Below are 12,208 nucleotides of genomic sequence, written 5' to 3' on the forward strand. Positions count from 1 at the left end.
CACACTTAGATCAGATGTTTCAGAGCATTCATGGTTCGGCTGTCAACAGCTGCTCCACTGTCACATTAAAGCACTGGGTTTGGTCTCACTCTGAGGAACTTTCACCCCCCTTTATCAGAGCCCCTGCATCTGGGCCTCCACAGAGGTCTACAAGCTGACGGAGGAAGATCCAATCAGCACGTCAGCTCAGAGCCAAGATGTGTCTGTTTCCCTCAGTCTGCACAGCCCTCATCCTTTCACAGCCCTAATCCTCTCACATCCTTCAACAATTCACATCCATCATCCCTTCAAATCCTTCTACTCACAAACTCACACCCTCACACAAACAAACTCACACCCTTAATCTATTTACATCCTTCTATTTACATCCTTCATCCCTTCACATCCTTCATCCATTTACACCTCCCATCTCTTCATAACATTCATTCTTTTACATCCTTCATCCCTTCAAATCCTTCTTCTATTCACATTCTTCATCTCACATCCCTCATCCATTTACATCCTTCATCCCTTTATTTCTTCACGTCCTTCATTCTTTCACATCCTTTATCCCTTCATATCTTTCACCCTTTTACACCTTTTATCCTATCACAACCTCCATTCCTTCATATCTTTCAGCCCTTTATACTTTTCATTCATTCATTTCATCAAACCTTTCACTTCCTTCATCCCTTCACATCCTTCTGCCATTCACTTCCTTCATCCCTTCACATCCTTCTGCCATTCACATCCTTCATCCCTTCACATCCTTGTCTCCCTCAGTCTCTCCTCCAGCCCTCTCTGCACCCTGCAGGGTCCGGTTTGATGTGAGTGACCACCTGTAGCGTCTGTGTGTGTAGGAGGAGCAGGAGCTCAGAAGAGCTCAAAGGAGCAGATGGTTCCTCTATGGGAGCTGGAGCAGCACCAGCTGACCCGTTAGCCGTGCCGTGGCTGCACAGCAGACGTTCTGCTACTGTCCCTTCAGCAGCTCATGGTGAATAACCTCTATAAGGCATTATGTGATGCTAACAGAGTGCAGTCTTTACCTTCTGACATCACTCTGCTCCAAAGTGTTTTCATTACAAGGGCAGGTTTTTCTGACCAATGATGAGAAGAAAAGCGAGCATAGCCATGCTGCTCTCGTCATTTTTGTGTTAAAGGGACCTGGGAGCTCTTTTCACATCCATTTAGGATCAAAAAAGTGTGTACAAACTGTTTGAGATGTTCCTGCTGTGGCTGGAGGTCTTGGATGAAATTAAAAAAGAAAACAATGATTTACTTCACAACTTTTCTGTGTCCACTGGGATAACTGACCTCCTTTAACTTACAATGAGTTGTTCTGTTTGCATTCAGGTTATGGCTTTCTGACCCCTACCAGCCACCGTAAACACTGCAAATGTTCTGAAAAAAGCTTTGTTTCTAACTGACACATGGGTGCCGACTTTGCAGAGAGAGCACAGTGCTTCTCATGGGTCACGATCACGACATAAAAGGGGCAACTTTTTTCTGTTTTCTTCCTCACAGTTTCCAAAAAACCTGGAGGAAACGCTGCAGTCAGGGCGTGTTTTCTGTTTTGGTCTGGGAGGAGTAGAGGAGAAGGGGCTCTGAGTCATGATGCATGCTCAACAGGTAGGTACATCAGAATAACTGCGCCCTAGCGCAGTGCTTTGATATAAATATTAATGGTCTGTAGAACAAACTGAGCAAAACCCAGACACTTTAGGGAACTTTATAAGATACCCCTAGACATTATGTCTCGACCAATAAAGAGGACGCACGGTCACCCTGAAATTAGATGATATTTGAGAAAAAAATAAAGCTTGTTTGTGTGTGTGTGTGTGTGTGTGTGTGTGTGTGTGTGTGTGTGTGTGTGTGTTTTTCCAGCTCCTTCAGCGTGACTCAGCAGAACTGAACGCGCAGCACCATGTGAGTTGCAGAGGGCCCTACAGAGGAGCTGTGTATGTCCGGTGGCTGACTCTCCTCACATATCAGTTCTGTTTGAAGATGTTTCCCCTCTCTTTCTTTTCTGCTGTTACACAGAATCTGATGCACTGAGAGCAAACTGACAGCAAGGGCAAAGGACTGATTCAAATTTATTGTTGAGTTAAGAGTGATTCTATAATTGTAGGAGTCCGGGTCGGTTCAGTACGGTTTGGGACGGTTTGGTGCAGTTAAGCCTGATCCCGTTGGTGCCCTCTTGTGGTGGGCGACTTGTAAGCTGGATGCCGAAAGCCACAGCTGTTAAACAAACCCAACACAGTAAACAAAGAGCATAGATGAAGACATGCAGCATTCCGTCCTCTCTGTGATTGGCATGTAGCTCTCGTTACAAAGTGCAATCAAGCTTTGTTTCAGAGAAGACTGTGTGCAGCCAGGAGAAGTGCAGCCGCTGTTAGAGTAAGTGACGATTCTTTGGACCAATAAACGGTCTGCAGTGTGTTGCTCCACCTTCCCAGAGCGGATCGGTTCAGTCTGGCACCCATATGAAAGGGTCCCAAAAGAGTAGGTCGGCTCTTCCCGTTTTTTAGGGATCTGTCCTGGGATAAGTCAGTGGAAACACCGCAAAATGCGCGCCGTACCAAGACTAACCTGACAGGTCTGGTTGGTGGAAACGCGGCTTAAATGTAGTATGGCAGGGACAGGTTTCTCTCTTCTCGTCCTGTCAGCTGGGTTACTGGGATTTTTGTTGTTTAAATTGTGGATAAACTGTAATACAAATGATAAGGGACATGTCTAGGGAGTGTAGACTGACAAATAAATGTTGAATATCTCTAAATTCAGTATAATATGGGTTTATGTTAAAAAAAATAGTCAAAACTTTATTTATAACACAGTTGACAAAAAAAATGCACCAAATTTGTTTTATTACTTAAATATTTAAGAATTCATTAGAGCTAAAGCTAGATAAATAATGAATTTAGTACATTCCAGGTATTGCAAAACAAAAGAATATGAAGCTAAATACACTTTTTCACTTTTTTGTATACCTGAAATATTCCCCTTATTATAATCACTCTAAAACCATCTGAAAGACATACCTGATTGTGTAAATAAGTCAAACAGATGCTGATTATCTACTGTTCTTTCCATCCATCCATTACAAACAATGGATGGATGGATAGCGATCAGCTGGCCCAGAGTCTGCCAATCATGCATTTGGACAAGTGGGCCGGTTATCATGTCGAGCCCCCTGCCATTTATCCATCCAACACGGACACAGACTATTCTTCAACACTATTTCATGGGCTGCATTACAAACAAATTCACTCTCAATTCAGCACCATTGCTGCCTTCTCTTTCAGCCAATGGTAAAGCATCTTTACAACATGCAAGCCTGCTGCTGCTGGCCTCCCACCAGATACTGTAGCGCATCACCTGTTAAAGAGCATGGGTTGATATGTAACTGGTGTATCACCTTATTTGGCCTCCAGGAGATTCTGTCACTCACACCCCCCCACCCCCCACTCACACTCACTCATCTCACTCACTCATTTTTTTTTTTTTTTTTCGAATGATGCGCTTCTGGCGGTAGCAGCAAAGTTTGGCAGCTCTCTGTTATTACTCTGCTTTTTTAGCTATATTTTTATCTTTAATTGTTTCTTTTGCTTATTTTTGCTCAATACTGGACTTTTTTGACAACAACTCATGGATATGTCTGCTGGAAGGAGAGTTTATTCAAGAGAGGAGCTTCTTGCATTACGATGGAGCAAATCTGGAGGTTATCACCCTATTCCTGCTGAGATAAAGAAGCCTTTCCGAGGATGTCGTGCTGGTGCAAAGTTAAAGGCCAGGAGATGGAGATACAAGCCCTTTCTTCCTTCAGTCATCATGGGGAATGTCAACTCTCTGCCCAACAAAAAGGATGAACTAGAGATACTGGTGAAGACACTGAATGTATACCGTGAGTGCAGCCTCATGTGCTTTACTGAGACCTGGTTGAATCAAAACATCTCTGATTCCTGTGTGGATATCCCTGGCTTCAAGCTGATACGTCTGGACAGAGACACCAAAGCTAGTGGCAAGTCAAAAGGTGGAGGACTGGTTTTATACATCAATTAGAGATGGTGTAATCCTGATCATACTACAGTCAAGGTGAAGATGTGTTGTTCGGACATTGAACTGTTGGCAGTTGGGATGAGGCCATATTACCTTCCCAGAGAATTCAGTCATATAATAACAATCCTCGTGTACATTCCACCCAAAGCAACTGCTGAAGTTCCATGTGATGTTATCCAAGAAACTGTTGCCAGGCTATAGACTCAACATCCTGAGGCTCTCATAGTAATAGAATAGAATGGAATAGAAAATACTTTATTTATCCCCGAGGGGAAATTCAGGAGTCACCGCAGCATTTAAGAAAACAAAAGTAAGAAAGAGTATAGAAAGTGCAAAAAAAGTCCATAAGAAATTAGATGACGACATCCCGTCCACCACTTGTCCACTGCTCTCCAGCCCAGCCAGTCTCCGCCTCCACAGGGTCCAGGACTGAGCCTCCCCAAGAAGTCTGTTCAGTCTCTGTCTCCTGGATCCTGTCTGCACACAGCAGGCGAAACTCCTCCAATGTGGAGCCGGCGTCCGATGTCAGCTCCGTCAGCCACGTCCGTGAACAGCACGATGCCACTGGGTTACCACAGCTAGCTCGTCCATCCCCCGGGGCTAGATCCCACGTTCCCAACAACGATGGATGGAAGGACAGGTCCACGTCGTCACCTCGCAGCTCACATCCGAGAACCAGCACATCGTCCTCACCTCCTCCTCCTCAGCTCGAGGGAAATCATCAAGCCTTACACTAGTTAGCATTGACATGCTACAGGCTGCTAACAGCTAATTTTGCATGTAAACAATGCAGCCATGGTTACATGTAGGATCTCCAGACAAACACAGGAGAAAAGTAGTAAAAAATATCGCCAAAGCCACAAAAAGTTTGGTGTCCATGACCAACAATGAACCATACAAAGTGATGATCCACTCCAAATACGAAGATTACGAAAAAGAGACAAAAAAATTACAAGAAACGGACAAAGACGAGAGAGCTGCTGCAATAGGCAGCTACTTGGGTAGCACCTAATATCTGGAGACTTTAACCATGTTAGCCTCTCCTCTTATCTCACTGGATTTAAACAGTTTGTTAATTGCCCAACCAGAGTGAACAGAACACTCGATCTTCTACATGCCAACGTCAAAGATGCATACAGTGCCACTGCATTACCACCACTGGGCAGGTCGGATCACAATCTGGTTTTACTTCAGTCTTGTTACAGACCCTGCGTATTGAGGCAGCATGCAACTACTGTAACAATTAGAAAATGGACACCTGAAGCCAGTGAGGCTCTGAGAGACTGCTTTGAGTGCACAGACTGGAATGTATTGTTAGAAACAGATGAAAATAGTATAGATATTGATAAACAGGTTGACTGTTTTACTGAATACATCAACTTCTGTAAAGAAAATATCATACCATCAAAGACTGTACTCCGTTTCCCCAATAACAAACCCTGGATCACAAGTGACATCAAGGATATCCTCAATCAGAAAAAGGAAGCCTTTAGAGATGGCAACAAAGAACGGCTCAAACTGGTGCAAAAAGTGCTGAAGAGGAGATTAAGGGGGGCTATGGTGAAATATAAAAAGAACATTGAGAGAAAACTACAAAATAATAACATGCACGAGGTGTGGAGAGGAATCAATAACATCTCTGGCTATAACACAAAGACAAGGCAGCCAATTATGGGTGATAGAATAGAATAGAATAGAAAATACTTTATTTATCCCCGAGGGGAAATTCAGGAGTCACCGCAGCATTAAAGAAAACAAAAGTAAGAAAGAGTATAGAAAGTGCAAAAATGTCCATAAGAAATTAGATGACGACATCCCGTCCACCACTCGTCCACCACGCCCAGCCAGTCTCCACCTCCACAGGGTCCAGGACTGAGCCTCCCCAGCAGTCTGTTCAGTCTCTGTCTCCTGGATCCTGTCTGCTCACAGCAGGCGAAGCTCCTCCGATGTGTCCCGGCGTCCGATGTCAGCTCCGTCAGCCACGTCCGTGAACAGCATGATGCCGCTGGATTAGCACGGCTAGCTCATCCATCCCCCGGAGCGAGATCCCACGTTCCCAACAACGATGGATGGAAGGACAGGTCCACGTCGTCACCTCCCAGCTCACATCCGAGAACCAGCTCGTCCTCACCTCCTCCTCAGCTCGAGAGAAATCATCAAGCCCTACACTAGTTAGCATTGATATGCTACAGGCTGCTAACAGCTAATTTCGCATGTAAACTATGCAGCCATGGTTACATGTAGGATCTCCAGACAAACACAGGAGAAAAGTAGTAAAAAATATCGCTGAAGCCACAAAAAGTTTGGTGTCCGTGACCAACAATGAACCATACAAAGTGATGATCCACTCCAAATACAAAGATGACGAAAAAGAGACGAAAAAATTACAAGAAACGGACAAAGACGAGAGAGCTGCTGCAACAGGCAGCTACTTGGGTTGGGTGATGTTGAACGTGCTAATGAATTCAACCAGTTCTTCAACAAGTTTGACACAGCAACCACTTCCTCTTCTACTGCTGCTCCTTCTACACATCTGTGTCTCTCCACCACTCCTGCTACATCCCCTCTTACACCTGTGCCTCTTCCACCGTCACCGTCTGTCACAGCTTTAGGAGTGAGGTTAGAGTTAGGAAGACTGTGCTCAGGGAAGGCTGCTGGTCCAGATGGTGTGTGTCCAAGACTGCTTAAGGACTGTGCTGCCCAATTGTGTGAACCCCTTCAGAGGATCTTCAACCTGAGTCTACAGTTGGGTCAGGTCCCGGCTCTGTGGAAAACATCTTGTATTGTGCCGGTACCAAAACTCAAATGCCCAGCTGAACTTAACGACTACAGACCAGTTGCCCTCACCTCACATGTTATGAAAACCTTTGAGAGGCTGCTTTTACGTCTGTTGAGACTTGAGGTCAAAGACACACTAGAACCTCTGCAGTTTGCATATAGAAATCATATTGGAGTGGATGATGCAGTTACATACATGCTCCACCGTGCCCTGTGCTATCTAGAAGAACCTGGCACCTATGTAAGAATTATGTTCTTTGATTTTTCAAGTGCATTTAATACCATCCAGCCCATGATATTGAGAGATAAGCTCAAAGACATAGGAGTGAACCCATCCTTTGTCTCCTGGATCACAGACTATCTCACAGATAGACCTCAGTTTGTCAGGTTGGGAAACTGCGTCTCTGGGACGGTCATGAGCAGCACGGGGGCTCCGCAAGGAACTGTTCTGGCTCCATTCCTATTCACACTTTATACTGCAGACTTCAAATACAACTCTGAGTCCTGCCACATCCAAAAATACTCCGATGACACTGCTATTGTGGCATGTATCCAAAATGGACAGGAATCTGAATACAAGGATCTGATAAAAGCTTTCTGTGACTGGAGTCATAGAAATTGTCTCCTACTGAACACCTCAAAAACAAAGGAAATGATTGTGGATTTCCGAAAGTCTGGGCTCTGCCATCAGCCAGTTAACATCCATGGGGTGGACGTGGAGGTGGTGCCAACCTACAAATATCTTGGTGTACATCTGGACAACAAGTTGGACTGGTCCCTTAATACAGATGCACTCTTTAAGAAGGGGCAGAGCCGTCTCTTTTTCTTAAGGAAGCTCAGATCAATTGATGTCTGTGGAAAGCTGCTGCAGATGTTTTATCAGTCTGTGGTAGCCAGTGCTTTGTTTTATGGTGCAGTCTGCTGGGGAAATAGTTTAAAGCAGAAGGACAAGAGGCGACTGGAAAAGCTGGTGAAGAGAGCTAGCTCCGTGGTTGGATCCAGTTTGGACTCACTGGAGGCTGTGGTGGAAAGGTATACACAGAAGAAAGTGGAGGCCATCATCCGTCACTCTGATCACCCACTTCACACCATCATAGTCCAGAGAATCAGCAGCAGGGGACGTCTTACCTCTGTGCGCTGCAGGACCGAGAGGTACCGAAGATCGTTCCTCCCTGCAGCCATCAGAGTGTACAATTCTTTGCTTGGAAGAGAGCCCAAACAACATGAATTTCCCTCCGGGGATCAATAAAGTATATCTTATCTTATCTTATCTTATCTGCAGCAGAGGAGTGTTGAAGACTTGGGAGAAGCTGGACCTTATGTCATCTATTCTCCCCCAGCTAGCTTAGCTTAGCAGTTTCCCAAAAAAACCTCAGATTCAGGATTTCTGCTTGAAGTTTTACCTGTACTGTAACATCCAACATGTTAAATATCTCCTGATGTACCAAAAACAATAGAGAAAACTTAGCAGTAGCTTGATGCTTAAGTATACAGGAAATTGCATTGATATGCTAGCATTAAGCATAGCCACTGATCCCTCTCCTCCATCTAATCGGACCCTGCTCTCCACCTCTTTCTGCACCCTCACAGAGTTCCTCCTCTGATCCGCGTCCCTCCCACACATTCTCAGCAGGCAGTGAGGTGGACAGACTGCTGAAGGGCAGGAGTTCACAGCAAGGACCCCACCAACTGGGTTCAGCCTGTGGAACTAATACTGCGGATTGTTTTCTAGATTCCTCTGATGGAGCGCATCCTCCAAGCTCCTGAAATCTAGTCAGAGCCATTTCACAGAAACCTGACAGTCATGCTGGTTTACACAGACTGCAGTCATATATCAGAGCCCATGATTCTGGTTCTGTCACTTCAGACTTTAAGGTTCACATTAATCCAGACAGTGGTCCAAGTGAAGGTCATGAATAGAACCATTTATTACCAAAGCAACCAGATACTGTAGTGCATCACCTGTTAAAGAGCATGGATTGATATGAAACTGGTGTATCACCTTATTTGGCCTCCAGGAGATTCTGTCACTCACACACAGACCCACAGAGAAGTGCAGCAGCACCCTCCCACCCCCACTCACACTCACTCATCTGCAGCAGAGGAGTACTGAAGAGAAACGGCATTTCTGCGCTCCACAGTGGGCTGTGACTTTGTAAAACAATTTACCACTTCACTTTAGTGCCCCATGACATCCTCACAAAAACAGAATTAGTGCATTCAAGTTTTTTCACACAAGTTTTAGAGTGTGTTACAGCTTTTTTTGTAAAATACACTAAGATATATGCAACTGTTAATTCAAATGTCCATCATCAGATACAAGAGTTTCTCAAGAAAATTCCAATTCAGGGTTTGTAGTTTGCCTGAAGTTTGACTTTGATATAACTACGGCAAGCTCAAGGCTCCATACGACTTAAATCAATGCTATAACCACTTTAAAACACTAGATGGCCTGCTTCAGTCAATAAGACAAAAAAACATTACAAACAGATTTATGAAAGGCTTCATTCCCATGTCCACCATGATCCATGATAAGTCATTATACAGCGTTTTGAAGCGGAGAGATAAACAATGATATATGCAACTGTTGATGCACGTCCACCACTGTGTTTACAGTTTGCCTTTTCTAGTTCATCAGTGGGTTATAAGGCTTTTGCACACTGAGTCTGTTTTTTGGATCTTTAATAAAAGAAAAAAAACATGCAAACACACCTTGCACGTTGAATCCATGGTTTATGTTTTTATTAACTGCAAAACTTTGCAGTACAGAAAAATTGAATCATTGAGCAGTGATCAAGCAATTCTGAGCAGTGGCTGGCAGAAACTCTGAATGTTCTTATTTCATATATTGGCTGAAATATGGATTATCAGGCTATATATCAGATATGAGCCCATATCTATCTCTATGTGTTTTTAGCTCCCCAAAATCAACATAAGCATCAGCCCCAATTAGCCCATGTTGATCAGGTTCTACTGGAGACAAAAGGAATCACAAAAATGAGCATGTTTAATCAACACAGACTTAAAGTCAAGCTCATGCTGTTAACATAAGTAAATTCATGGTTTAATTTCAAGTTTTCCAACATCCCTCATTGATCCACCACGTGGATTAAAGGTGTCACCAAATTCCTGGAGTCACAGCTTCTGCTCAGCATTCAGTCAGCAGGCTGTCTGCCAAAGCACGACATTTGTTCCTGCTTTTACAGTGGTTATTCTCCAAAGACCAACACACACACACACACACACACACACACACACACATGCATACACATACACAGACACACACACACGCACACACGCACACACAAACGCATGCATACACATACACAGACACACACACACGCACACACACACGCACACATGCACGCACACACACACACACACACACACACACACACACACACACACACACACACACACACTACCATGCCTTGCCCGTTGCAGGTGATACATTGGCTGAACCTTTTAATTCTCAAACACAAAATAACTCATCTTAACAGTAACATGTTAACATAACTTAACAAGCTCTGACTTCCTGCTTCTTTTTGTGGTGATCATTAACAGTTACTTAGGCATTTTATGTCTTTACTCATTGCTTTGATTAGGGATGCACCGATCCACTGGTACTGATACCGATATGTGGGCTTTGTTATCAACCAACACTGATCTCACTTATATCAGTGTTAAATAATAACCTGCACGCCCCACTGTTGGATAAGACTGGTATTGTTTTCGGTGAAAGGCAAAAAATGGAATTACTGAAGTTAAAACTTATTTAAACTACTAGATGTTTAAATGTTTCCCAGCAAAACAAATCTTTAGAATGTACACAAGACCCTTTTCAAATGTAAACTGTTATACCATGTTGACTGGTGATGCAACAAAAAACAAAGAGAGTGCATCAGAGGCAAGATTTCAAATCAAGGAGCAAAGAGTGTTGGTTAAAAAAAAGCATCAAGCTGTTTCCCTGGATCAGCACCATGTATCAGCCCCTTACCACCGATAGCGATCCAGCTTTTAAGGGCACTGATTCATACATGATAACAGGATCAGTATCGCTTCATCCAAAGTTTTGATGTCACGTGACCATAAATATTTAGTTAGGGGTGGGTATCCTCCTGCAGTTGTGAGTCCTTAGGGACAGTCTGTATCCACTAAAGAGACACATCAGGAATGAAATGATCAACAGGAACAAAACAAAGACCTGCGCCCCCTAAGGACAGAGCACCTTCCTTTGATTTTGTTCCTAATCTTAAGACTGGATTGGACACAATTGACCGTCACATCCTATAAAAGAGACTTGAATGCTTTGTTGGAATTAAGTCACCTGACAGTAAGCCAGATTAAACCAGTTTACCCATAAATTAACCAAACTCGAAACACAACTCAAGTCCCCCATGACCCGGTCAGTTGACCATTTCCTGCCCTTCCTTAAACCATCCTAACTCGCCCTTCCACATTGGGCACATTCCATTTGCTTTTCAGAGTGTTGGGCTTGACAAAGTTTGAAACCTCCTGTCCTTGAAAGACGCTAAAAAGCTCCTCTGCACACTCTGTACAACTTCTCTAGATGACTTGGATCACCTGTTAGAAGGCTGCCAAAGCTTTCTCTTTTAAAGATGCTGGACTCGGTTCAGGTGGACTCGTGATGACGAGATCCAACGATAAAGATCCTTCCCTCCTCGATTACACTTCATCCAGGCAGTGCTTATGTTATCAAGCTCCCCTCCTGTAGAATCATCTATCAAACTAAACAGGCCCTCACTCTAAACTTGTCTAAGGGTGTGGTCACACTGGCCATTTGAACAGTGCTGCACTATAGCATGATGAACTAGACTCAAGACACACATGGCGTGCACAGTGGCCTCCATCATCTGTAAATGGAGGAAGTTTAGAACCACCAGGACTCTTCTAAGGGCTAGCTCCCGTCTAAAACCTGAGTGACCCGGAAAGCATTCAACACAACAAAATGGATTCCAGAGAGCACCTAAAGCAACATATGATCACCAAAGAGGGGAAGCTGTGCACTGAAAGTCAGTTTCTAAGAGACTGCATGCTGCATGGTGACATTGACAACAGCTACGTTTGAGAGCATGCTCTGTAGCTCTGGATGAGAGCACTGACATTAATGGCATAACTCAACTTTTAATTTATGTCTGCGGTATCAATGACCAGTTCCAAGGTACAGAAGAACTGCTCAGTGTGAAACCAATGCAAGGCCGCACCACAGCCAAGGCCGTACTCCAGCTGATGTGGGACACAGCTGTGCAGGCTGGCCTCTCCTGGAAGGTGCTGGTAAGAATAACAATGTACTGCTCATCATCAGCGATTGGGAGCAGAAACAGACTGGTAGACTCTGCCCTGCATCATCCATCAGCAGACACTGTGCAGCTGG

General features: G+C 44.2%; 1 protein-coding gene across 3 annotated transcripts in view; it reads right to left on the reverse strand.

Annotated features, from left to right (window-relative positions):
- fam110b (family with sequence similarity 110 member B) overlaps positions 1 to 12,208 on the reverse strand; it is a 60,236-nt gene that overhangs the window by 20,713 nt on the left and 27,315 nt on the right. The window lies entirely within an intron of this gene.

Source organism: Halichoeres trimaculatus, unplaced genomic scaffold (assembly GCF_033239565.1).
Source record: "Halichoeres trimaculatus isolate MK-OKI-2021-1 unplaced genomic scaffold, fHalTri1.1 fHalTri1_scaffold_15, whole genome shotgun sequence".
In the NCBI taxonomy this organism is placed as follows: Eukaryota; Metazoa; Chordata; class Actinopteri; order Labriformes; family Labridae; genus Halichoeres; species Halichoeres trimaculatus.